This window comes from Camelus dromedarius, chromosome 6 (assembly GCF_036321535.1).
Source record: "Camelus dromedarius isolate mCamDro1 chromosome 6, mCamDro1.pat, whole genome shotgun sequence".
Lineage (NCBI taxonomy): Eukaryota > Metazoa > Chordata > Mammalia > Artiodactyla > Camelidae > Camelus > Camelus dromedarius.
The window spans coordinates 1,646,763-1,673,480 of NC_087441.1; the positions used below are offsets into that span (position 1 = coordinate 1,646,763).

A 26,718-nucleotide genomic window follows, 5' to 3' on the forward strand; every position below is an offset into this window, starting at 1 on the left:
CTCCTCCCCCCACCCCCACCCTGACCCCCGGCTTCCCCTTTTCCTATCCCTGCCCTCCAGCCTCTCCCAGAGCCCTGGACCCCGGGCCCTGTTGGCATCTTTGCTCAGAGGAAGCTCAGATTGCAAGCCCTTCTGGCCCTGGTTTCTGAGAACAGCAGAGATAATCTCCAAATGTCCTGTTTGGTGCGACTGTCTGGGGTCAGATCTCGTACCAGCAGCGTATTTGCTGTTCCTTATTCCCCCGCAGCAGAGGAAAGGTTGACAGGTTGGTGCACGTGTAAGCATCTCAGAAGACCACTTAGAAACCCCAAGAAATTCATTTCCAGAGTGAAAATGCTTCTGCCTCATGTGAATCTGGCCACCCGGAGAAGCTGTCCTCTCTCCTGTTCAGCTGCACTTGGAGGGACTGTGGCGTCTGGAAATGTCTAAGACAAGGGTGAGGGGAAGGTGGGGGCAGGGGCGGGGGGGACGCAGTGTGTCGTCAGTTCTCAGGGGTCTGAGAGGTGACTACAGCCCAGGGAGAAAGGCCTCCCTCTCGGACTTGGCGCCACCGTATCTGCTGGGAGCAGATAAGATGCACTGACTGGTCTCGGTGAGAGCACCGGACAGGCTGCTGGGGGGCAGGCGAGGAACCAGCGTCCATGGCGCCGCTGGCTCCCTGCTCCTCCTCCTTCTGAAAGTGGAGGATGGAAAGCAGTCTCTGCCTTTGAGGTTTCCCCAGGCTTTTCGCTAAACAGCCCAGAGACCGGAAGGCTCTCCACACTGCCTGCGGAGGGCGGGTCCTCCAGGGGCCCAGAGCCGTCTTGGTGCCACGTACGTGTGTCAGGCTCTCCACGGAGCTCCCCCGTGGATTCCCGGGAGGGGTCGTCAGTGTTGGAATCCGTGTTGGGTTTTTAGCTTTTACTTCAGAAATACCTGATGCCTTCCCACCTGCTTTGTGATGTCTGCATTCCCTGAGCTTCTCCACTACTGTTGGAATTCCACCTGAAAAGCTGGAAGCTTTTATAGCAACCCTCTGGAACAGAGGGATCTTTGTCCTGTGCGCAGAGGAAGTCTGGCGAGGTTGGTGGAGGCTGAGGAGCACCTGCAGTCGCGGCGGGGTGAGGGGGGGAAGCCTCTGCCCCGTGTGGGTGTGGGTGGGCGTCCCGTGGGCCCACAAGCCCAGGCTGCCTCCGTTTGTGGGCGTGAGCCTGATCCTGGTCCTTCTCAGCAGCCTGGAGCTGGTGAGGACACGTCCCTTGTCAACAGATGAAAGCACAGTTCTGCGAGAGAAGGGACAGGCCTGCGGTCTCTCTGCAGGCCGGGGACAGAGGGGCCCATCCCTGCACAACTTCTGGGCTGCGCTGCTGCTCCAGCCTCTGCTGGCCTCGCCAGCGCCCCAGGGTCCCCAGGGAGCAGGTCAGCATCTGGAGGCCGGGGTGTCTGTGACCGTGGGGAGGATGAGCCCCACACGGGGGCCTGGGCTTCTGCGAGTCTGCTCCCACTGAGCAAACATCCACTTCCGTCAGTTCTGCAGAGGACTCGGAGCCAGAGCCGATTAGGAAACATTGAAATAGATGACTTCAAACACCCCTTCCTTCCGGCTTCCAGATCCTGGATGTAATCTCTAGGCTTCCTTCCCGGAAAAGGAGCTGTTCTCACCACAGTGGGGTTCAGGAGCAGAGCAGTGAGTTCAGATCTAAAAGTGTGTAGGGGGAGGGGTTGTAAGAGAAACCAGATCTTTTCACATCTCCTTAAAGGGTTCATCCGCCAGGATCACTGGGGCTCCAGCCTGCTCCTGAGGTTATTCACGGAGAAGAGCAGGGAGGGCAGGAGAGGCTCTGAGGGTCAGGACGTTGGAGAAGGAGGCCAGGCTGGGGGAGGTGGGCGGGGGGGAGGTGGGGGAGAGCCGGCACCACGCCCTCTGCTCAGGCATCTCCCCCTGAGGCCTCTGGTGGGACATCACAGTTCTGCTTGAACATAGGGCCTGGAGGAATCACAAATCCTTCCTGAAACACAGGTAAGATCCCTGAATGGGTCCAGCTGGAGCGGTTTGAGACCAGCCTTGGTCCTTACGTAATTTACTCCTGAAATAACAAACGTCCCGCCTCCCCAGTACCCCAGCCAGGCATACACACAGGTGACTGCCTCTCCCCTGGGACTCAGAGTCAGCCTGCCCAGTGGAGGTGTGGGCTCTGTGTCAAAGCACTTCCAGAAAAGCCAGTCGGGGAGCAGACAGGCCCTGCCCCTCCCTGCTGGCTCGGCAGGACCCGCCCCGGGCCACAGCCTGGCTCCCCGCCCCAGAGTCTCTCAGCTGAAACTGGGGCCCAGACCTTAATACGAGGCCTCTTAAACATAGGGAGTTTGCAATCCAAGACTCATCTAAGGTGGAAAAGCAGGTGCTTGTGGCAGTTTGGACCCTCTGGAGCCTGGAGAAAAGCTGGAACCTTATCAGATCACGAAGGAAACCAAGCAAACTGCAGTTCTGATTGCCCGTTCTGCCCAGTCTCAGGCACGGGTACTGCACTGATGAGGCCCAGCCTCCAACCATGCCCACCAGCGAGGCTGGTTCTCCACATTCTCAACGGCAGGTCAGGAAACGCCCTGAGAGGCTAAGGCATCACCCCAAGGGAGTGTGACCTGGGCACAGTGGGTTCGTGTGCATTTCTAGTAAAACAGGTGCTAAGACAGACAGTGCAGGTCGTCAAAACGGCAGCTCCTTAAATGCCGTGAGACGCACAAACCGTTTACTCACTTGTATGGAGACCTGCACGTGCCTGAGAACTTGGGGTGAGGGGACTTCTAAGCCGGAGCGTAATAAACTTGGAATCCCAAGGTGAGCATAAAATTAAGCCACTTGGCCATTTATACCATTAATTCTTTTCAAAAAGATTAAATCACGAGCTTTTTTTTGCTTCGGGGCCTTAGAAGGTGAGACCGCTTTTCAGAAGGGACGCTCCGCTCTCGTGGAGCCTGTCCGCGGACCTGCCCTTGCTCCTTACAGTGGCTCGAGAAGCGAGTTCTCTAGAAGTGGTGTCAGAATTAAGAATGTAGATCTTCTGCACCTTTAAAACGTTCCTGTGCATAGAAGGTGAGCATGGCCCGCGGCTGTGGGTCTAACCTCCTTTGGACGTCTGAGAGACTTCGGATGTTCCACCCGGAAAACACACACACACAAACCTGTAATTTCACATAAAATTCCAGGAGGTTCACAGATGCCGCTGAGACCGTCTGGGACACCACCTTCCCCTCACTCAGTGTGGGGACACTGTGTCTTGTCTATAACAGCCATGCGTATGCCTTCCAGCACGGCAGAGGCCAGCGTCCACGCGGTTCCCTGGTCCCTGAACTCTGTAACCAGCCCAGCCTTGCTGGGTGTTTTCAAGTCGTCAGAGAGACGCAGGAAGTGAGCTTTTCCACTAAACCTGACTCGTGTCTCCAAGCAGGAAGGGCGCTCTGTGGGGCGGTGAGAGGTGTGGGTGCCAAACTCACGGCTTGCTCCCACGGGGCCCTGGGGCCCCCCCTGCTCCCCACACACCCACAGTCCCCATCGGCCTGGATGCATTCCTCCACACCTGTTCTGTGTGGGTGGCCAGCACTCTGAAATGGGGACAGATCAAATGGCCTTTGCTCCAGGACCAAGGGCACCACCTGCAGAGGGATGTAGACAGCCAGAGAGGCAGCCGCTCAGGGCCTGCCTCGCAGCAAGACCATGTCTGTACCTCGCACACTGGACGCACCCTCACTCCAGAGGGAACCTGGCAGGTCCAAGGGCTCTGGGCCTTCAGAGGGGCTGTGAGTCAGAAATCCCTGAGCACCCCGCATCCCAGGGAAATCCTAGTTTTAGACCCAGGCTGGGGACTGCCAGACCTGGGACCCCAGAGCTGCTGTGGTTTGGGGAAGAAGTTCCCGGAAAGTCACAGGAGCAGGGCTGTGTGCTCGCCGGATGCAAAGCTGCCTGTTCTGCTTTGGTCCATGTGCCCAGAGCCCAGCACACGGCCTGCTCCAGACTCGATGGTCAGCGATTTGAATTAAACCACATCAGCACGTGTGGCAAATAATTACTGAGTACTTGCCTCCCGTGGGCTGTGAGTTCCGGTGACGGGCGGGCTCTGGGCACAGAGGAGCAGGCCGGGCAGGCTGGTCTCTGCTCCCGGGTCGGGGGCGGCGCCACCGGCACAGGTGCAGGCCATCCTACACCCCCGCGCGGAGCTTCTTCCGGGGCAGAGTCACGCCCTCTCTTGCACACCCTATGCCCCTTTCCTCCCAGTGCACACGCTCGTGCACACGCACACGTGCGCACACATGCACACGCGCACGCACCGCCGCCAAGCCTGAGTGTAGGGACTGGGCAAGTGTGACTGCGTCTCCCGCCCTCTCCCTGTTCTTTGTTTCTTCCTTCCTTCCTCTTCTATTTCCCTCTGTCCTCGCTTCCTTCCTGCCTTTCCTTTTTTCTTTCTTCTCTGCTCCCCCTTGTTTTCCCCACAACACGGACACCAGTCAACACAATAACACTCAACACAAAAAGAAGTGCTTAAAAGTGAGAATTGGTTGTCTCTTTCCTGAAACACTGTTCATTCCAAAAGAGTCTTTTTACATTGTTTTGGTACAACATTTAGACCACCCAACTGGTAAACAGACATAAACTGACACTGCTCTAAATACATTATTTATTTCGTTTAAAAATTTACAAGAAGTCCATCAATAATGCATCCGAGTGGAGAAACGTAAATTCGCTTTCAGCCGAGCCCCCAAAACCAGATTGGACTCACCTTTCTCACCCCTCTGTCCTCTGCAATCAGCACACTCCAGAACCCGTCCGGAGAAATGAGGGCAGGTCAACCACAGGGTGGAACAGACACACGCCCACCCGAGGGCCCTCAGGGTTTCCCAAGGCTTCCATGTGCATCACGGCACGGGGTAGCAAACCGCAAACTGTACGCATCAGAATTTTAGGTGTCAAGGGGTTGACGTTCGTGAAGCAATCTCAGAAATGTTAAGGGCTTTTGTGGGGGTGGATGTGTGATCTCAGGCTTCCCGGAGCTGGACTCGAGGAGGACGTCCAGGAAAAGGAACATACGCAGAGAGCTTTTTTCCTTTCTTTCCATATAGTAGTTTGCAAGGCTCATCTTAAAATTATTCTTCACTAAAGAAAAAGGCCCCAGAGCACGGGGCTTGTAAAATCCAATCATTAAAATGTTCAAGGAGTCCCTTGATAAAATACCAGGTTAAAACAGCTCAGTCATTTTTTCAACTCCACTAGACTGGGCCGATGGTAAAAGCGGCCCCGGGCGCACGAGGCCAAACCCAGCCAGCGGGATGACCTTCCCTGGAAGCCAGCCTGTCCAGGAGGACGCGGGAGCGGGACGGCAGACGAGGTGCGGCCAGGCGGAGACAGGTGCGGGGCTCGCATCTCCGGGCACCACTCTGACACCCCGCCTCCGTCCGCGCCGCAGGTGGAGCTGTGAGTGTTGGGATGTGCAGGCCAAGGGCCCGGAGGAGTACGGGGGCTGTAAGTCCTGGCCCTCCTGGTTCGTGTCGCTCAGGGGATTCCCGGCTTGTGTTCCATGGCGCAGCAGCAGACTTCCTAGCAAATCCAGACTTTTAATGGTTGAATTCCTTGTGGAAAAGACAGGGTACATATTTTCTCTCAAAGTGGAGGTTTTCCTCTTAGCTGGGACTGAACAACTCTGCTTCCCCAAAGCTGAGGGGCTGTGTCCTCCTGCAGGGGCTGACCTCGTGAGACCTGGGCCGCGAGCGACCGGGTGACCTGTCCTAGGTCCCGCGGGCATGTGCGGGCGAGGCTGGGGTTAGGACGCGCTCTCTCGGTGATTAAGGCCGAATTCTTTCGATGCCAGTTGATGATTATCCTTTGAAACAGTCGCTTCTTGAAAGAGGAGGGAGTGCTAACGTGCATGTTCAGTGGCGAAGCTAGAGCGTTGGCCTGGACTCTCACTATCTTCAAGATTTAAACATAAAAGTGATTTTTAGAAATATACATTACAGGGAGGAGGGTGTAGCTCAGTGGTAGAGCGCGTGCTTAGCATGCACAAGGCCCTGGGTTCAATCCCCAGCACCTCCACTAAAACACTAAATAAATACACTTAATCACCTCCCCCCAACAAACTAAATAAATAATTTTAAAAATTGTATATTCACTTGTGTGCTACGTAAGATTTTACTGGACGTTACTATGTAAGATCTGAATATGTGCACTTACGTTACAGCCGCGTTTGAAGGGAAACAAGGGCCCCAAAGATTCCAGCCCCCACCCCTCTTATCTGAGATGTCACCGCACGGTCCTGGGTTTCTTTGCAGATGGTGGACAGGCGGGGAGGGCGGAAGACTTCTGCCACTGATACTTGAGAAGGAGATAACAGGAGCCTCAGCAAACCCCCTGATAAGGCGCGGAGGCGCCGTGGAATGCCCGGAATGCGCTCAGGCGGCGGCTCCGCGGTGGGAGCAGCCTGGGCCGGGGGCGGCCGTTCGTGCGGCCTTCTGTGGCCAAGTCATTTCTGGCCCTCGGCCTCTTTCACCTCTGAAATGAGAAGCCTGGGCAGCCGTCGCTCCGTCCCAAAGCCTCTGCCCTCCGGGATCTGAGAGAGCAGGTTTCCAGTCCCGGACCGCGGCTGCCACGTGCGCTCGGGCGGAGCCGGCACCCTTGCGGCTGCAGCTGTGTCCGTGAGACACGTCTGCGTGGGTCGTGGAGAGCACAGCAGCCACACCCACACTGCAGCTCTCGCGCCTGTCTGCGCAGCTTCTGTCCACAGCTCATCTCAGGAGTGTCTGCTGTGGCCGCGCTTACCTCAAAGCCTGTTTCAGGCAGAGGCAGCACTTTCCTCCAGTTCTTCCTCCTCGCAGAGCTGGCCTGTGCCGCGCAGGGGGTCCGGGAGGACCGGGGCCGGCTGACTCCTGGAGACTCACCCAGGTGCGGCGGGCAGTGGGGCCTTGGGAGGAGGCAGGGCCGGGTGCGGTAGCCACACTCGGCACCGCAGCCCGGCCTGCGCGGCACGTGGGCCCCGGTCGTCCGGCCACCCACCCCTAACCAGTGATGCTCCCGTGGAGGCCCTTTGCTTTGGAAAACCTCTTCGGTACTGTACTTCTCTATATAACAGTAAGAACAACTCTCGTGTTAACGATATAAACCATGCATGTAAATCCCACCAAAACCGTCCACGCTGGTAAATATGGCAGAAGAGGAGGGTTCCTATCTAAAACTGGGGCTGCCTCGTGCCCTGACGACCCCCACCGACCAGAGGGCGTGTCCCGTGGGGAGGGAAGGGCGGGGCTGACGGATGGGGCAGCCTCCCTCAGGGATTATTCTCTGTGTAAAGGCGGAGACAGACTCCCGGGGGCTTGTGCCTCTGTCAGGAGGTGACATTCTCGGCTGTTTACTCAACAAGCACTTATTAAAGGCACATCGTATTCTAGGCGCAGGTCTAGTTCTGGATGGACAAACATAGACACTACCTGGCCCTTGTTCTGGGGAGATTTCTAGCCCAACGGGGAGACCAGCACGCAGACCCTCACTGATGAAGGGTGTGGTGAGTTCTGCCAGAGGTGGGGGGCCTGGAACGTTCCAGAGCCCAGGAGAGGGGCTCTTCAGGCAGCCTCCCGGAAGTGAGGCAGGTGTTTTGTTTGTTTGTTTGTTTGTTTTCTGTTTTTTTACTCTCCAAAACAGTTTATTAGTATGATTAAAGACATTTTCTTGACTAATGATAGAAAGAATTTCTAAACATGACACAGTATCAGTGGCTACACCTCATAACCAGTGTTTGCAGCTGGATGGAGTTGCATTGCCAGTCTTCGTTTTATTAAAAACAATCCACATTTACTGGTTCCCTGTGAAGTCATGACCGTCGCTTTGACTGGGAGTGAGTTCCCACTGCAATTAAGTATGAAAAGTACATTCTCCATAATTGGAGTGTGACCCGCGTTACTCAGCAGAGTTGATAAAAGTCCTCAGAGAGCTGGGTTTTTGTTTTTTAACAACATTCCTTGTACGCACTACAAAGAGATGATTAGTATTTTGGCTTTTTGAAGCCCTAGATGACGTTTAGAACCGAAGTCCCAAAGGCCCCTCCTTCACGCGACTGAGAACCAGACCCTCTTCCAGTGCGCACGTGCTCGGGGCAGGGGGAGGTGGCTGAAGGGGTCTCTGACCTGTGCAGACAGGAGAGAGCGAAGGAGCCAGCCGGGAGGAGACGGGGAGGGATGAGGGCACGGAGCGTGCATGGCCCAGCGTGAGCCTCTGAGGGCTCCCTGCGCGGAGGAGGAGGAGGGACGGTTTCCAGCCCTTAAACCATGGGCTTTGTTTTGGGGCCGGATAGGATCGCAGAGGTGGCGGGAGGACAGGTTAGAGGGGGGCGGACTGGAGAGGGACCACGCAGACCCGGGAGGCTGGATACTCAGGAGGGAGCGGGCTTGGGGGAGAAACACATCAGGGCTGCCACCAGGGGACCGGTGACAGTGCAGACATGAGGACGTGGGCTGACCTGCGCCAGGGGTGGCCTCTGCCTGAGCGGGCAGTGAAGAGGTCAGCGTGCCTTTGGGTCTTCCTGCTCTGTGGCCAGGCCTGGCCCCCGGGCTGCCTCCTGCTGGTGCTGCGCAGATGCAGAGGTGGCACAAAGCGGCAGGCGGCCCGGCGACAGCCCTGGGGGCTGACAGGAGGTTCCTGCAGACCCCTCGCGGCCGGCAGAGAGGAAGGGTCTGCACTGCTGGGTGCTCGTTGACCTCGGTTTCTGCAGCGCGGCGCTACCACCCAGTGCCCCCCTGGCCTGGTGGAGCCTGCACCCCGTCCCGTTGAGTGTGGATGACGGGCACGCTGGGCAGGAAGCAGGCTGCCCGCTCCCTTCCTGCTCCCTGGGCAGAATTCATGAAACAGCACTTCACACAATAAGCCCGATGACACGAGCGCTGGCCTGGTGGCAGCAGGGCAAAGTGCTAAGGACCAGGGGGCTGGCAGGGTCAGGGCGGGAGCCACAGGCTGGGGTCAAGGGCCGAGCAGCAGGAGGACCCATGGGAGCTGGGCATCTGCTGGTGGTATCAGGGGCACAGATGGCTCCACGAGCAGGTTTGGGGGACGGAGGACATGAGGAAGCATCTCCCTTCCACCAGGAACCAGCTGACTGGGGCTGTCCCTCCTCAGGGTCCCCAGAAGCTCCTAGTCTGTCCGCCGCCCAGGCAGCGGGGTGGTACCAACTCCTGACTCACAGGGCCGGGTTACGAGCCCCAGCCTGTCCTTCTCTCGCCGCATAGCCCAGGCCTTGTTACCTAGCTCTCCAAAGCCTCAGTTTACCCATCGGCATGGTGGCCTTTTGTAGCAATAGGGCCACTGTGAGGAGTCCATGGTTGCGCCAGGCAGAGGGCCCTGGGCCGCTGCGGATGCAGAGACCTGCAGGGCACTGATTCCTGGGGTCAGGGGCTCCCGCAGGCCCCATCGAGGTCTCTCCTGACACCCTGAACCTCCCTCTCTCCCGAAATTTCCTGGGCCACCCTGGGAGTGTGCTCGTGGGGTCGGGGAGGACCCCAGCCTGGCCCTGCCCACTGTGCGGGGCAACAAGGGGCCGAGTCCTTACTTCTGGAGTTGGCCACGCCCAGGCCCCCTGCACCCCACTCGAGCTTCTCAGCTCAGGTCCACCACCGAGAATCCAGAGGCAGTCCTGAGGGAGAGGAGGCGCCAGCCTGAGCCAAAGGCTGAGACGCAGCTCAGGGCAGGAAGGCCCTCTCACCGGTGGGTGTGAGCCAGCCGGCTCCGGGCACTGGGTACACAGCGGGCTCCGGTTCGAGCAGGCGTGGGGCCTGGATGAAGCTGCACGTCCTTGGCTGCTAACCAGGGAGTGCGGCACCAGGACTGTCAGGGCCATCAGTGCCGTGGGTGGGCCCTGGTCCCGCCCCCTCCTCTCCTGGGGGTGCAGACGGGCGCTGGTTCTGGGGAGCCTGCACCATCAGGCCCACAACATCCCTCCAAGGGCGGCTGGCCGGTGCCGGGCCTCTCTGGGCTGGATTCTGCAGACTGCCTCCTCCGTCCCCTGCCCGGGAGCCGGGACATCAGGAGGGCACATCCCCAAAGGGCCAGTAAGCCCTTCTCCAGGCTGCAGGCTGAGCATAAGGCCCACCCCGGCTGTAGCGGGCGACCTGTCAGGCCCTGGGAACCCGCTGGTTTACGCTCAGGTCCCGGGACCCAAAGCTGCGGCTGTGCCCGGGAGACGGGGCTGCCTCTCAGTCTGAGGCTGACGGGGAAGCTGTCTTTGAAAATGCTGTAATTAAACCCAAATCGCCGAGGGGCACTGGGAGTTCAGGGGCCGGGGCACTGGGAAGCTGGGTTTGTTGTGGCTGCCAGGGCTGTGGTGAGAAGGGTTAAACAGCCCTGCCCCCCAGGGGGTGGTGCGGTCCTGCAGGAAGTTGCTCAATGACCGACCGGGTCCAAGGACATCGAGTTCAAAGACGGAAAACAGTAGGTGAGTGCCAGTCCCTTAGGGATGAATCTAGGCCATTGTTTAAAATGAAGTGTTTGGTCAGAGAGCCCACACTTGTGCAAACAGTGAGAGAAGGGCAGGGAGGCCGCGAAGCAGCGTGGGCAGAGCCGGACCCGGGCCGGGTGGGGCCGAGCCCACACGCCTTTTGAAGAGGTCCTGCGCACAGTCAGCAGGTCAGATGCTGGCTGGATTTGGGTCAAAGGCCTGGGAGGGCTGCTCTCAGGCACGCGCGTTCCTTTCCAGCTCAGTCATCGAGCAGCTGAGGCCCCTCCCAGGAAAGCGTCCCTGAACCATCAACCGCCTGTGAGTGAATGGCTTCCCCATCAGGTGACCTCCGGGGGCTGTGATGATGGAGGACGCAGGCAGCCCAGAGGAGAGGTGGTGGTGACTGTTCCTGAGAAAAGTGGATGTGGAGAAAGGGGAAGTGAAGTTGGTTTTCTGTTAGGATGGAGAACTGTCAGAATGTGGTCTCCGACTGGGTTAGAGGGAGGGAGACCTGGGCCCATGTGTCTTCTGGTTCCAACACCTGTGCGTCTGATGCCCCAGCACTAACACAGGGGAGCAGGCTGGGTCAGGGAAGATGACGCACAGGTTTGGCCACGCAGGACTCGAGGCGACTGGGAGGGGACAGGAGGGGTGGGTAGGGACTGTGAACGTGGCGTGAAGCTGGGTGAGGAGATCTGGAGCTGCAGTCCCTGACCATCAGCATTTAGGTGAACATTCCTGAAGGAGAGGGCAGGAGGGCACGGGGTGACCGGGGACGGGGTGTGGAGAGGTCAGCGGGGGACGGGCGCAGCTGAGGGGCTGAGAAGGAACAGCCCAGGGACCGCAGAGCAGGAGGGACCGGCGAGGGCGCCCGTCCACACGGTGGCGGCCCTGCGCTCACCGTGGGACAAGCTGCTCCTGCAGGACCCTCCCTGGGGCTCCTCTGGCTGGAACAAGCCGCTTGGTGTCGAAATGTCCTCTCCTGTGCCCGTGAGAGCACAGGGTATGACTGTGGGAAGTCTGATGGAGAGGAGCTGGGACGCAAACTGACCGTTGATTTGATGCAGTTGGTGGGTCGTGGAGTCCGGGGAGGGGGTAACCAGGGTTCCCTGGCGCAGCTAGGGCTCTGGATCGCGGGGTTGGATAATACAGAGTTCAGATCCCGGGCCTGCTCCTCGCCAGCGGGAAACACTGGTCAGGAGGCTTCAAGTCCAGCTGGCTCGAGAGGGAAGGGCTGTGTGGGCTCAGATGAGGGCAGGGGTCGGCCGCCCCTCCACCGGCCTCTGTGTTGGCTTTGCTCTCAGGCAGCCTCGCTCCTCGTGGGGACAAGGCCACCATGAGCACACTCCCAGTGGGTCTGGCTGGGTCTTGCCTGCCGACCTCCAGTGGGGGACTGGAGGCACAGAGGCAGGGGGACCACAGGTCAATTAGCAGAGGGAGGGACTCCCAGAAAGGGTGAGGCTGGACAGACAAAAAGTCCCTGGTGATCACACACACCCACACATCCTTCAGCGAGATACCCTGTTTCAGGTCCTGATCCGCTTTCCCATCTGCAGGGGCATCCGCGGTGCCACGTTACAGCTGGATGAAAGGCCCGGGGAGCTCGCGGCCCCAGGGCTGAACAGGCACCTGCGTCTGTGCAGTGGCCGCCCCGCTGCACCGCCAGGACGCTGGCTGCGTGAGCTCCCGCCCCCGATGGAGATGTGGAGGAGCAGAGACCGGCCTCTCAGCTGATTTGGGGTCTGGGTGGCTGGACCGAGAGGCCCGGGGTCCCAAACCTCCTTTGAAGAGCTACATCTTCAGTCACAGGACCCAGAGGAAGGAGTCCCCGAGTGGGGAGGAGGTGGGGCAGGGGCCACAGGGTCCACGGCCAGCGTGCCTGCGCGGCCGGTCTTCCCAACCACCTCTGTCCAGGGGAAGCCGCGTCTGCAGAGCCCACGACTGCACCTGCAGCGTGGGGGCTGCTGGGTAATTATTCACCAAAAGGATGAACCTGATGGCCTAATGTATGAGACATTTTGAATGTTTTCTGTTTCATTTCTTCTTTGAAAGAGGACCGAGCAGCTGAGACAGGGAAGGAAAGAAAGGACCCGTTTCTGTGTGGAATCCACCCCTCCAGCCTCCCCCACATCCCGCAGGGATGTAGGCACTTCTGAATGTCTCATCACAATGTTGGTTGATTTGTAGTCAATTACCATTTGAGAAATATGTTCTGGGAGTTTTTATTTTTTAAAATTATCTAAACACTGACATTTATAAAAAGACAGAGAGCATTTTTCTGTCTCAGCCACAGTAATGAGGCGCTGCCCTCGGCCAAACGCTTTGTGTCAGCCTTAAATGACATCAGAGCTTTTGATATTATCCGCTCAATCATAGCCTGTCCCGTCCCAATTGGGAAGGTATTGTCCTGTAAAATCTCCCTCCTGAGCCAGGATTTCCTTTCTTCTTTTGAATTCAGGGTAAATTCTAGCTCAACAAACAGCTGTGAAATCTGGAATCTCCCATTTCTGTTTTAAAATGAGGGTCTCTCTTTGTGAGGCTGGATTCACAAAACTGGCCTCAACCGCTTTGGGCCTCTCACTAATATATTTGCAAATGAGAAGAGAATTGGCACATGGGGCTCCAATTTGTCCTGCCAGTCACCCAGCGTCTCCTCCCCACATTCCTAACCAGACGGATTTTAGATCCGCTAGCAGCTTTCAGCCTCAGCTCAGTGAACCCCAGCCACGCGGGTGGGGTGGGGAAGGGATGCCTGCCTGCCTCACAGGCCTCTGGGGGAGACCTGAGGGGGCTGGGTCCACATTCTGTGCTCAGAACCGGAACCAGGGAGGAATGCGAAGGGCAGATAATGGGGGCCAAAGGGCTTCATTCTGTGCCAGGGTGCTCCTGCCTAGAGCCCAGCTCGACCCAGGGTGAAGCACAATCTACCAGAAAAGAGGTGGTGAGACGGTGGCGAGCATCTCATTCGAGGGTTTGTAGAAGCAGAGCTCAGCCGTGCTGCCCAGCACGTGGGCACGGGCAGGGTGGGGCGGCCCTGGGCCTGGCAGACCAGATGCCTGAAGGCCTGAGTTCTGTTTGGTAGTCTGGTTGCTGTGACCAAAGGTGACCAGGCAGCCTCTCTGCGTGTCTACATTTGTAAAATGGAGACTGGTGATAACTTGCTGCTTGTGAAAAATCAGAGAAGCTCATGGATTTGAGAACATTTAACAGAAATTGCTCTATGTGCAGTATACACAAGTCACAGGTAAATTACTAGAAAGACTCTTGTGTTACTGCTGAAAAAACGTTTAAGATCAGTAAAACCAATGAGTGTGACAAGGCGCACTCATGTGCACCTTGAAAAAGGGCTAAGAGGGGAAACGTGCCCTCCCAGACACAGGGACACGGAGAACAGCTGTCTGGACCAGGGTGGTGCGGGGGGGAAAACATTTGAACAGCACGGAAAGGAGAGTCCAGACTCATTTCAAGTGAGTAAGGGGAACTGTAGATTATTTAATAAACGGTGTTGAGATAATCATTCATCTATTTGGGGGAAAATTAGATTCCAATTCACAATCTTTGCAAAAATAATTTTCAGATAAAAAACGAATGCTGTGAAAGATTCTAAAACTGATGAATGAAAACACATGAGAGAGTATTTCAGTTTTCAGGGACAGGCAAGGCCTTCCTAAGCAAGACCCCAAAAAAGGCAAAGAAATGAAGGACTGATAAATGGGGCCACGAAGGGTTGGTGGTGTTTAATTTTTTTCCAGTAGACTTTTATGGAAGCACCACATACACAGAGAAAAGCTCTCGGATCTGTGCCTTGCTCTGACCAGCGGGCACCGTGTAACTTGGAGAACACGCCTGGAGTTGTCACAGTCTTGGAGCGCTCCCTCTCAGAGGCCAGCTTGAGAAACCCAGTCAGAGGTGGGAGGAGTGGGGGGCTCTGCACCGCCGGCAGCCGGGCTCAGCCATGGGTCTGTGAGTGCACCGCCTGGAACCTTCCAGCTCTTCCAGGACTGCGGCCTCCGCCCAGTGGAGTGCACCCGCAGAGACTGAGACTAACGCTTTGTTACTTTAAGTCATGACGTTTTGGGGTGCTTTGTTACTGCGGTGAGAGCCCCGCCTGGGAGGCATTTCGGGACCCTCCATTCTATCCATTGGTGCAAAGCCCCACTTCTGCCAACACCCCGGCTTGGGGAGATCCAGTGCTCCTCCGTCTACAGGAGAAGAGAGCAGACCAGGAGCGCACCCTCTGCCTTTAGGGCTGATGCGCGTGGGCCCTGGGACGACTTTCCCCTCTCCTGCGTGTTCACGGAAGAGCTCTGTCTCCACAGAAGGACAGATGAGCGAATGCTCCTTCACTGGTGAGACAGAGAGACCCAGCTGCTCCCTGTGAAGGCGAGGGCGTGCTGGCTTCAGGCACAGACGGATCCAGGGTAAGACCGCAGATTTAGCAAAAAACAGAAACCAAACCAAACCAAACCAAACCAAAACAGGACACCCAGCTGCATTTGAATTTCAGATGAAGGATGAATAACTTTTTCGTATCAGGATGGCCTGTATTAGTTCTCCGGCTGAAATTCCACTCTGCTCTTTGCCCGGCAACCCTGACCTCTGCCCTCGCTCCTTGTCTGTTGTTTCATCAGTAAACACCTGCAGGTATAACCCCGCCCAGATAGAGGCCTTTGTCTTCCTAGGGTTAAAGGGAAGCCTCAGGCGGAAAACCCCACGGCCAGTCCCTGAACTCACGAGGCGGCTGGAGCGGTGGAGCCTGTGGCCCCAGTGCGTGGTTTCTGGGGGGACCTGGGTTCTGCCCTGAGTCGGTTCTCCACGGGAGAGAGGGGTTCTGTTGCCAGAATATGGTGCTGGGGACGTGGTGATGGCCGGACCCCGATTCACTACAGGGTCACGGCTTGCCAAAAGCAGGGCGAAAGTCACCCCACTGAAATCATTACAGCAAGCGTTGCTTCTGTTTTTAAAGGATTTTCTCTCGTTTTAGTTCCTTTCCCTTGTGTTTTAGAAGAATCCATCCGAGTCAGCAATAATGCTCCTCTCTTCCATCTTGTAAATCTGCCCAGGCCTGGGGGCAGACACTGTCAGTCGATGTCAGTGATCACGGAAGATGATGTAGAAAAAGAATTTGAACTCCTGCTCCAAGAGCTATTATTACAGCTAAACTTGGCAGCAAACCCCCACCCTGGAGCTCCATGCAGCCAATAATAATCATGAGGATGCTGATGATAAAAGCATGTTCTAGGGTCAGAGCCAGACCAGGTGGAAGTCCTGAGCTGCCCGTAGCTGGCGGTGCACTCCCAGGGCGTGGCGGCGTTTAGTTCAAAAGGACACATGGTTTATTGACTTTTGCCCTGTGGGGAAACACAGGGTTGACACCCTCGGGTCTTGTCCCCCAGGGTCTGCAGCACCTTAGGGGTGCAGGTGGGCGACCATGACAGGAGCCGAGGTGGAGACGGTCAAGAGTGGGTCTGGGGGCTTGCAAAGAGGCTGGTGTGAGACGAGGAGTGGGGAAGGGGAGAAGCAGGGCTCGGTTCTCTGTCTTTCCCACTTCTCTTCAGGAGATGCAGGGCAGACGCGGAGGGAGGAAGCCCAGAACCTTCCAGCTGAGTGTGCTCCCAGGTGGACGGCGAGTTGCAGCTGGGTGTTGTGGGGAGGGGGCGGCGAGGCTAGATAAACTCACTGCTGTCTGCGGGGGGAGCTGGCTTGGGGGGGATACCGCGCACAAACACCCCTGTTGCTCTTGCTGGGGTGTTTTCTGAGAAATGAGGGACGTGCGCCACCGGAAGCAGGCTGGTGTCCGTTTCAGATCAAGGGTGAAAGAGTGAAATAGAGACGATTTGAACTCTTCCCCCCTCCAGCAGTGCGTTGGGGCGGAGGGGCCGGCGGCCAGAGTCCTGGGCTCCGTCTGCCCAGCAGGTGGACCAGCGCCTGAAGCTGGCTTCATCTGTCGCACACGCGAGTAACGCCGCTGTCCCGAGGTGAAGAGGAGACGGCGCGACTCGCTTTCCCTGCTCCCCACACACTGGTTACGAACAGGAAGACAGAGAGGAGAGGCCGCCGGGCTGTCAGAGGGAAGAGCGAGTCTGACTCCACGTGGGTCTGTTTCTCTCACGTTAACCTTTGTCTTCTGTTGCTTTGCTACGAGTTAATCACTGAAGGGAGGTGCCTGTACACTTAAATGAGACATAATGGCCCATCTCTGGGAACCCTGCCTCCCAGGTAGTGAGTGTTCAGCTAAAACTCCTTTGTTTAGCTCACAGGAAGCCTCCTGACCAGGCCACCTGTGAAGGACTGCAGGAAGGGAGAAATGAACAGTTCCCCTCCGGAGGTTGACCAGGAAATATTTGACATTAGCCCCTCCCTTTTTGCATAGAAGAAGCATGAATTCTAACTCAGGCAAGATGCTTCCTTGGGACACCAGCCCACCATCTTCTCAGTCTGCGGGCTTTCCTTGCGAAGTCACTCTTCCTTGCCCCAGCAACTCATCCCTCTACGTCCTGGCCTGCCGTGCGGTAAGAAATTCCAGCTTGGACTCAGCGACAGTGTGAGCCCATCCAGCCAGGCCACGCACGTGGCTCACTTCCACGCACAGAGCGTGTGGTCTTGTGGCAAGGCAGGGATAATCTATCATGCAGTTAGTTAATAATATACAGACGTATAACTCAGGGCTAAATTATTTAGTGCAAAGTATAAACCCTGTAGGAGTTCAGGGAAATGAATAGCTGATGTTTCAATAAAAATGTTCAGCTGGATCATTTAGGTTTGGGTTCAGTTGCACGTCACAGAAAACATGCATAAGAGAGATTTTTAACCAGATAATGGTTTATTTTTCTTTCCCATAAAATAAATCTGGAGGTAGGCTGTCTAGAGCTGGTTTGTTACACTTCCCTTCTCCCAGTATCAGGGATCCAGGCCTTTCCTTTCTGCTCCAAATTTCCTCACAGTTGCAAAATGTCTGCTGTGGCTGTGGCTATCACGTCTGCATTCCATCTAGCTGAATCAGCCATGTTTAGACAACTTTCCTGGAAGCCCCACCCAACAGCTTCTTACACGGCCATCCCTGCAGCAGGAGCTGGGAAGGCTAGTTTCACAGAAGACACGTTTCTGCTTCTAACTTGTAGGGATTTTGTGACCCAAAGGAAGAGATTGGCTCTGGGACTCAGAGTGGTGGCTGCTGGGAGCGGGCTCCTGACCGAGTGAGACACTCGGGCTCCCTGTTCCTTCCGCAGGGTCTCCTTTCTCTCCACCCGCCCCCTCCCCTGTCCTTCCAGGCTCAGCTGGGCTGCCCAGGAGAGAAGCGGCCGCCCAGGCTGTGGTAAACACGTCCACGCCGCGGCCTGTTCCCGGGGCGGCCCGGCTGTCGGCCCAGCTAGGGTCTCATTCCCCCCGGGGCCCCAGCGCCTGCACGAGCCAGGGGCCCGCCGGCCCCGGGGGAGCGTGTCCTGTGCCGCCGGCGGCATCGCCCGCCCCGAGCGCCTCAGTGAGGGCAGAGGAGAGAGGCGGCTCAGGGGGCTCCCAGGCCGGGCCGCTATGGGTGCCTCGTAATTACTTGACCAAAGGCCTTTTTCGGTTCTGCTTTGTTTGGTTCTAAACACGGCAATTCAGCCAGGCCACCCCCTCACTGACCCCTGACCTCACTGCGGCAATGACCCCCTTTTGCTCAACGGAAGGACATTTCTGACGCTGAGGTGCCTTCTCAGATTATTTTAATTGGATGGTGATGACAAGATTCTGCGTTTAAAACGAGGTGGAGCAGGGAGCGCTCTCCCCTCACAGGTCAGCCCCGTGACGAGCGCACGGACGTGTGGGGAGGGGAGGCCCCGGGCGAGCACGAGGACAGCCAGGCCGCGGCCACGGCACCGAGAGGCCCGCTCTCCTTGTCTTTCAAAAGTAACATCGTGTTTATGAGAATGCTGTCCCCACGAAAGGCAGAACTTCATTCCAAATCTCGTCACCCAGAAATCATTACTGTCCATCTTTGGTCAACCCGCATGACCACCCTGCCCCTGCCCTCCCCGGGCTCCACGGCTCAGGGCTGGGGGCGGGCAGAGCGCTGCCCCCAGAGGCCCTTTTTATTTATTTTTCCCAGACTGCCCTTTGGTCGTTTCTTTTCCACTTCAGGTTTGTTGGTGGAAATTGTCAGAATTTTGTCCACTTACCTTTTCCCCAAGGTGTTGTTCTACGGGGCAGACGTTCCTTGGTTCCTGTGCTTCTCCACCGGACGTCACTCCTAGAAGACAATGGTGTGAAATTATCGCCTCTCCTCCTTTGGATGTGACTCCTGTGCTACTAAACCGGCGTTTACAGGTCGACTATTGACTAGGGTTTGCAGAATGATGGCTCTGTGGGCTGGCTGTATTTGGAGGAGGCCCCTTTAGTGTATTTTAAATAATTTAAAATTTAAAGGTAATTTCTGTAAAGGTCAGTTTCTGGCTTCCTCTTATGAAACTTACTGCTGGGGTCTGGCCCCAGGCCCTCCCCCAAGTGGTGCCACCTCTCAGACACTCAGCCTCCTTGGCTGCCCACCCTCCCTCAACCTTGACCTCTCACCCCTGGCCCCTGACCTCTCACCAGTCCTCAGACCTTCTTTTCTCTCCTCCCCTCTGGATGTTGATGGACCCACCCCCGCCCCGTCTGGGTTCCGGGCAGTCTTCTCTTCCCCCCGTGTCCCCCAAACAGCTCACAGGTGGCTCTAAGGGGCTCCCGGCCCACCTGCAGCCTGGCCCAGCATCCCCGCCACGTGCCCAGCCGAGCGCCTGGAGCCTGCGGGGTCCCTCCTTCTCACGCCCGCACCCAGTCTCCAGGAAAGTGGCTCCACCTTCAAAATTCAGATCTGGACCTCAGCCTCCACCCACCCCTCCCACCACTGTCGTTCCCCCTGCAGTGCTCTAAGGGACTTCTGTATCACTGTTTAAGTGTCCTGCCTGCCGAGAATTGACTCTCCGCAGAGCAGCCGGCATACTTGCAACGGCTCCTCTATCCTTTCAGAATGAAAGCCAAGGGCCTGACACCGGTCTGGCCCCCTCCCGGCCCCCTCCCGGCCTCCCCCTCTCCCCATGCCTTCCTCTGCTGCCCTTCTCCCTCCTCCCTGCACGCGGACCTCGTGCCCCTGTGGGCTCCCACCTGGGGCCCTCAGCTCCCGCACCTGGAGGACCCTCCCCCGTATCCCTGTGCTAACCTCCCCACTCTCGAGTCCTTGCTTAGCTGCCCCTTCGTGGTGAGGCCTCCCCGGCCTTACGGGGTGTGTCCCCACATCCCGTCCCGTGGGTCCATCTCACTGTCTTCATCTGTCTCTCTTGCTAGACTGTCAGCGCCTTGAGGGGAGGGTCTATTCTGTTTTGTTCACAGCTGTGCCCAGCACATAGAGGGCGATACACACATAAGCGCGAACTCAGCCAGTGAGCTACAAAGGAATAAGCCATGGAAAGCGAAGAAGGACTTGGATTCCAACCCCTCGTCCGCCAGTGCCGTGGCGGCTCTGTGATTCGGGGCTTCGCCCCTAAAAGGGGGGAGTCCTGCCTCTCAGGACCATGGTGGCGCGCCTGCCATCACACTGGGGCTCTGCTTGTTCACGGAAACGAACACACCTTCCAGCCGGATTGACCGCGTACAGTAAGGAGTTATTTGGGCTGGGAAAGTCACTGAAGGAGGAAGGTTTACAAGGAGGGGGTTAGAGAAGAAATAAAGGGAAAGTGTGTTCTGGAACCCCCTGCCCAGGGAGGGACATCTCCCACCCACAATTAATCAGCACAGCCCCACAACAGCCAGCGGCAAATGGGTGCCGAGTAGTCACGCCCATTTCAGAGGGTGGTGTGGAGCCGAGGCCTCCGCCCACCCCTGCCTGGCTGCCCGCGATGCCACAGCACCTAACCCTCCCCTGCTGTCACTCGTCACCACTTCACTTCTTTCTGAGCTTCTATTAATAGACGGCTTTGAGGGGACCTGGCGGAACACACCGCTTGCAATCAGCTTGAATTTAGAAAGTTCAGTTTTGAAAATCATCGATTAGATTCAGCAGTCCACGTTTCACTGAGAAATTTCAATTATCTAGACTCAATGCCTATTATTCAATTTGCGCATAGAAACCCGACATTTCTGCTTAATTTTGCTTGTGTCCTGCTGGGCTTTATCTCGTGTCTAAGGAAGTCATCGTAGTGACAATTAGGGAAGTTCCCAACAGTACCCAAATCCCCCGAATCCTCACGTTACACTTAAACTCACCACCACCTTCCAGAATTCCACTTTTCCTCCTTGGTTTTATGCAAATTCCAGATGTGAGGATTTACATAAGTGAGTGTTTCTTTAATAGCTTTTCCTTGAAATGCAGAGAAAGGGGCTCTTATGTCTTCCTGAAGTGGCTCTGGTGCCACTAAAACCCAGCTGGCACCTGCCTGACATGTGGGCCACACGGCGACCGTGACCGGGGCCCGTGGGGACCCGAGTGCGAGGGGCCTGGGGTAGCCGTGTCGCCCCCCTCCACCCGGAGGGGGCGGGGGGGTGTCTCGTGCGTCCCGTGAGCACAGCTCACACTCCTTTCCTGCGGTGCCAGCTCGGTACTCACGAAGCGCTCGCGGGGGAAAGCGGCTCCATGCGCGTTCGCGTTACTAGTGCGGCTGGACGGAGGCACGGAAGCTGGACTGAGCCTGGAGTGAGGTCACCGTGCGCTCCCTCTTTTTTTCTGATGAGTTTCATAGCGAGGAGACGGGCAAGGACTTGGAGAGCCTTAAGTCATCGCATGGCGACACCGGGCCACCAGGCAGAGCTGGTTTGCTGCGGGCCCAGAGAATTCTTCTGAACCCTGTGTCCTCAGTGTTCTGGTCCCGTCCTCGTGACGAGAACTCCTCCTCCCTTGGCCAGGCCTCCCCCGAGAGGGGACGGGAGGCAGGAGCGATTTGGAAGGGGAAGTGGACAGAAAGCACTGACTCAGCCCCGGGACCAGCCCCACCGGGAGGCTGTCAGCCCGTCAGGGCGCCGCCCCCGCCCCCCCAAGATGCTGGGACACACCCCCAGCGGTCCGTCCTGATGGCCTCCCAGCCAAGCTGTAGGGCCACCTGAGGTATCCAGAGTGCCTTTCCCCTTCATCCAAAGAACACACTCTTTTTGAAAATAAAGCTCCTTGTACATAAAAAACTGTCACTAACCATTCCTGAGCCGGCATATTGGGGTGCTTTGGGCACTTGTCCCTAGAGAGTGCCTCACTAGCTTATTTAGAACAAATATGTTAAACAGTGGTTCACACTCGGCTGGTTTTCCAGGTACCGTGGACGTCACTGCTTGCCGTCGTCCCAGGAATGTGCCGCCCTCAGTCCTACCGCATGTGTAATGCATTTACCTGAAAAAGAAAGCAGTTTTCAGGGGCTCCAGGCCATGCTGGCTGCTGGGAATCCGGAGAGGGAGGCACATGGGCCTGTGTTTGGGTCCCCTCCCTCCCGAAACCTGCCAGAGCTGCTGCCTGCCCCGGCTCACAGCTCTGCTTCTGGGGTCCCCCCCATCCCACCATGGCGGCAGGGCAGCCGGCCTCACTCCTTGTAGTGTCTCTGAAGGAGCCTCGGGCGCACGGAGCAGGTGGGCCTTTCGTGTGTGTTTGAGAGACTCTTCCTATGAGTAAACTTATGTCAGAAAGCCCACTGTTGGTGGGTCCCTGGCTTTTTAATGACAATATTGTCACCGCGCCTCCACCACCTGGCTGGCACCTGCCGTCCTGCCTCTCAGTGAAGTTGCTGGACTTTTATAGACATCTTGTGTTCTCAATTAGCTCCTCAGCTTTTGAAACCAGGCCTGCTCCTCGCTGTGTCCCTTCTGTGCTGGGGGCTCAGTGTCAGCTTCACACGCCCAGCACGCCCACCCGGATCGCACACCAGCTGGGCTCAGGCCCCCACCAGGGACAAGCTGTGGGGGGGTCCCCATTCTCTCTAGCAGCCACCAGAGAGAATCTCACTGAGACTCTAGCCCTTTGTGTTTCACTGCGAGTTTGTGTGCATTTTCAGCATGTAATCCCTAACAAGGGTCGTGAGTTCTGCTTCTAAAACCTCATATTTCAAAAACCACATGCAGCTAAAACCATCTATGTTCTTTCGCATCGATGACAAGTAAAAGCAGAATAAATTAAACTCATCAAACATTATTTATCAATATTTTCCAAGATAAATTCTTCCCGAGTGTGGGACACAGGCTTGGCACTACAGGAAACAGCTTCAGGGACACGTGCAGTAAGGCCTGTATTTGACCAGTTATTTGTTGTGATTTGTGTCGGGAAAAGAAAATACTGCAGGCCTAAGGCTGCACTAGGCTTTTAAGTTAAAAAGAATCAATTTAAGGAAAACTCCAAGGCAATGATGCTGTGTGTGGTAAGAAAAAATGGCTGAAATTTTGCGAAAAAATAGTAAAGTTTGAGAATTGCAAAGTGTGAATAAAACATGTCCCCAAACTGAAGAGTTTACTTCTCACAGCTTGTTTCCTTAAAGGTGCGTGTGTGTGCGTGTGCGTGTGTGTGCGTGTGTGCGTGTGTGTGCGAGTGCCTGTGTGCATGTACGTGTGCGTGTGCGTGTGCACGGGTGTGTGTCCTGTACGTGTGTGCGCGTGTGAGTGTGCACGTGTGCAGGAGGAGGGCCATGCACGGCTCTGTTCTCCTCCCTGCCCCCACGCTCAGCCCTCTGCCTTGGCTTCCCGGCTTTTGTGCATTTAATCTGGGGTTTCTGTTCCTGATGGTTTTGTTGTCACTTTTATTGTGTAGATTTTTTTTTGTTTTTGGAACTTGGTAGGTGCAGAAGGTTGTTAGTTAGTTAGTCTGTCTCAATAAACTGGCTTCCGTGGCCTCGCCAGTGTTTCCGCGGGTGAATCTTGCCTTCTCGAGCCAGTTCCTGCTTCTCATCTCAGTCGGCTGAAGCGTATTTTCAAGCGGATTTTTCCAGGAAGGTGTCTTTGTCAGTTCTTGCGGACTTGACATGATTCCTGTTGCTTTTAACTAGATTATATTTTTTGATCAAAGGACAGGACATGGTTTAAATGCGCAGGCCTGTCTTTACACAGGAATCCAAGCCCGACTGGCTTCAGGGTGTGGGGGTCACGTCTTCCTCCTCCTTGAAGTCTTGTACAGGCCTCGTCACAGGCCGCTGTGGAGCGTGGTGTGCTGGAAGCTGAAGATAATCTTAATTTGCTATTTCTTTGTATGTAATTTTTTTTTCTCCTTCTGGGCATTTACAGTGTTTCGACTATTACTTCCCTAATGGGGGTGGTATTTATAAGGTTAGGCAAGATGTCCTTTTTTGCGATCCATAAACCCTTATTTCCAGACCCAAAGCTCAATAACCATGGAGACAAAACCATACACTTAGTACTTGAACACGCCAAGTAATAGCACTTCAGTGTGCTGATAGTTCCTGAGAAAGACATCTTAATTTGGGGGGGAGTAATTATGTTTACTTGTGTATATGGGGGGACTGGGGTTTGCACCCAGGACCTTGTGCATGGCAAGCACGCGCTCCACCACTGAGCTACCCTCTCCAAGACACCTTAAATGAAGAACACTGGGACTGAAGCAGCTGTCCATGGGTTTTCTGTCCATGGGGGGCGCAGAGCTCAGAGTCAGGGCCCCACGGTCTGGGGCTCATCCCACCAGGAAGGCTGGGAACGGTTGGCAGGTGATCCCCGGGACCCCCTCAGGCTGGACCACACGTGCTTTCACGGCTCCAGGAAAGCGGGGCAGTGGGTTTTAGCCATGAATGGAAATCGGTGTTGCTTTCAGCCACGAGAAGCAGAAACTCTGACTCAAACTGGATTTAAAAGAAAAAAGGAAATGCATGACCTCACACATCAGGAAACCGGGGCAGGCGTGGCTGCAGAGGCTGGGAATCAGCACGCCATCGGTCATCCACCTCTTCATCCCGAGGCCGGTGTTCCCTGTAGTCCGAGGCTGAGAGCAGCCGGGCGGGGAGGCAGCCTTCACGCCGGCCCCAGCCTGGGGGTGGGCCTCCTCCTCTTCAGTCTGACCAGCGTCCTGCCCGCACGACCCAGACTCCTCCCAGAGGGGCACCTGCCGGGGGCCCACAGCTCACTGGTGGTTCTGGACCCCAGACACTGGGGGGAAGCCCAGAGCCTCCTGGGGTTTCTGATGCCACCAGGCTCAGACCCATGCCTCAGGAGGGTGAGATGATGTGGGGAGGAGACAGAAGTGAGAACAAAATTGGGGTTCTGTCAGCAGGGAGAAAATGCGCTCACGGAGGGAGCAGCGGGGAAGTGCGGGAGGAGCAGCCTCGCCTGTGTTCTGACTGATGGAGGAGAGAAAGAAGAACCCGAGACTGAAGAATCTGCTCCATGAAAAGGCAGGTGCCGGGGTCCCTGGAATTTGGGGCCCTCTTGCGAAGCCGAAGCAGAGACCCCGCCTAGCACCTGGTCTGGGGGCCTCTCCAGTCTCCCCCACCCCTAGCCTGGGGGCTGCTGGGAAAAGCGTGGGTTCTGCAGGACTAGGTCCAAGGGGCCCCAGCTGGCCCCCTGCCCTATGCCTGGACCGCTCTGTGAGAGGGCAGGGCCCAGACTCGGGGCGGGAGCAGAGGACCCCCTGTGCAGGATCCTGCCTCGAGGGCAGGGACGCGTGTCCTGATGACTCGGGTGCTCAGTCCTTCCCGCTCTGCTCCTGTCCCTGACGCAGGGTGGAGATCACCCCGGTTAAGGAGGGTCTCTGCAAGAGGAGATGGGACAGCCCCCGGGCTGCCATCCCCTGCTGGACCAGGCCATGTGGCCTTTCCCCTGGACGGTCCGTGGGCCAGGGCCTGGCTCCTCCCTCTGGCCAGCGGCCGTCTCTGGAGGAGGCCCCGATGTCCTTCCTCCCCCACCCCGCTTCCCGCTCTCCTGGGCCTGCTCTGTGGTCTGCACGCTCTCCTTTCGCCACACACAGCTCTGGCCCCCTCACCACCTTTCCATGTCTTTCATGTCCCTGCACATCCACCACACAAACTCCAGAACATCTATGATGGGGCAGGTGGCGACTGCCCCCCACACATGTCCCTGTCCGACAGGCTAAACCAGTGCTTAGCCAGTCCTCCTCCAGACTGCTCACCACCTGGGACCCCTCCTGGATGCACTGGAGCCCCGGTCAAGCCCCCAGTCTCCAGAAATGGATGCCTGGGTTCCAATCTCAGCCCTCCCTCCATGTGGACGAGCTGGCCACACGACCTTAAGAAGCTTTGTCATTGCTTAAGTCTCAATTTCATCAGCTGGAAAAGGGGAAGTGGTCATTACCTTGTGCAGTACAGTAGCATCAAATAAAGAGTGACTCCAGAGTGCTCAGACACTGTGAATGCTTCACACACGTTTAACCACGGCCCCACCTTCAGTCTCCTGCGGTGGGGGCGGAGTTATGGGGGGGGGCATGTCAGGAGTCCCGTAGCAGCAGCTGTGAGCATCATGGCCCCTGACCTGCTGGGAATTAGTGCCGCCCTTCAAAGCCTCATTAAAAAAAGAGAAGAAAGAAAGGAAGGAAGGAAGGGAGAGAGAGGAAGGAAAGAGAGAGAGAAAGAAGGGAGGGAGGGAGGGAAGGAAGAGGGAGCTCCCAGCAGCAGGAGTGGGACCACTCACACCTGGGGCCGCAGCCCGGAAGAGCCCGTGGGCAGCTGGATGGTGTTTCCGAGAGGACTGGGGCTGGCAGTTTTGGGATGACTGCCTGATGGCCTTGCCTCAGGTGTCGATTTGACAAGTGAATATCCTCCTGTTGTTCATCCAGCACCCACACCTCTCCAGAGGACAGGCTGCTCGTGGTGCCAGGGTGGTAAAGGTATAAAGATGCTATTTAAATTATCTCATTAGTTTTATTTATCACTTTGTTTATAAAAACGATGATAAATGGAATGAGCTTTGAATTTCCGAGTGCTTTATACACCCTGTGGTGTATATTCAAAACGAATTCTTTCCCGACACAAAAAGAATCCTTTGCCAAGTGGGTTTTTCACAGCCCACATCCCTTTTCCCCGAAAAAACGGCCAGGAAAAAAAAAAAAACCCAAGACAGAAGGACTTGGCAATGCTCAGTTGTGTAACATAATAATCCTGAAAATTCTGGGTAGACAAACAGATCAGATAAAGCCCGAGGTGTCAGGGTAAATCCTTTCTTATCACAAAGGCCAAGAGCAATTTAAAAACTCATGTAAAGACAGCTTTACAGTTAAAAAAGAACCATCTCTTTATTGCTTCTCCCTTATCTGTACAATAATACAACCTGGGGGAGAAGCCGCGGAGAAGCAGGAAAAGACTGGAAAATAAAAATGTCCATTTCCGCTGCGCGG

At 56.3% G+C, this 26,718-nt stretch overlaps 2 long non-coding RNA genes across 2 annotated transcripts; both read left to right on the top strand.

Annotated features, from left to right (window-relative positions):
* The first annotated feature begins 10,394 nt into the window (after positions 1-10,394).
* Positions 10,395-14,700, top strand: LOC116154486 (uncharacterized). Its single transcript, XR_004138448.2, has 3 exons — positions 10,395-10,439; positions 10,701-10,760; positions 11,999-14,700. It is a non-coding gene; the product is annotated as an uncharacterized LOC116154486 (long non-coding RNA).
* A 4,838-nt stretch (positions 14,701-19,538) lies between these two features.
* Positions 19,539-22,874, top strand: LOC135321571 (uncharacterized). The gene is made up of 2 exons (XR_010381429.1): positions 19,539-20,054; positions 21,698-22,874. It is a non-coding gene; the product is annotated as an uncharacterized LOC135321571 (long non-coding RNA).
* Positions 22,875-26,718: the final 3,844 nt, after the last annotated feature.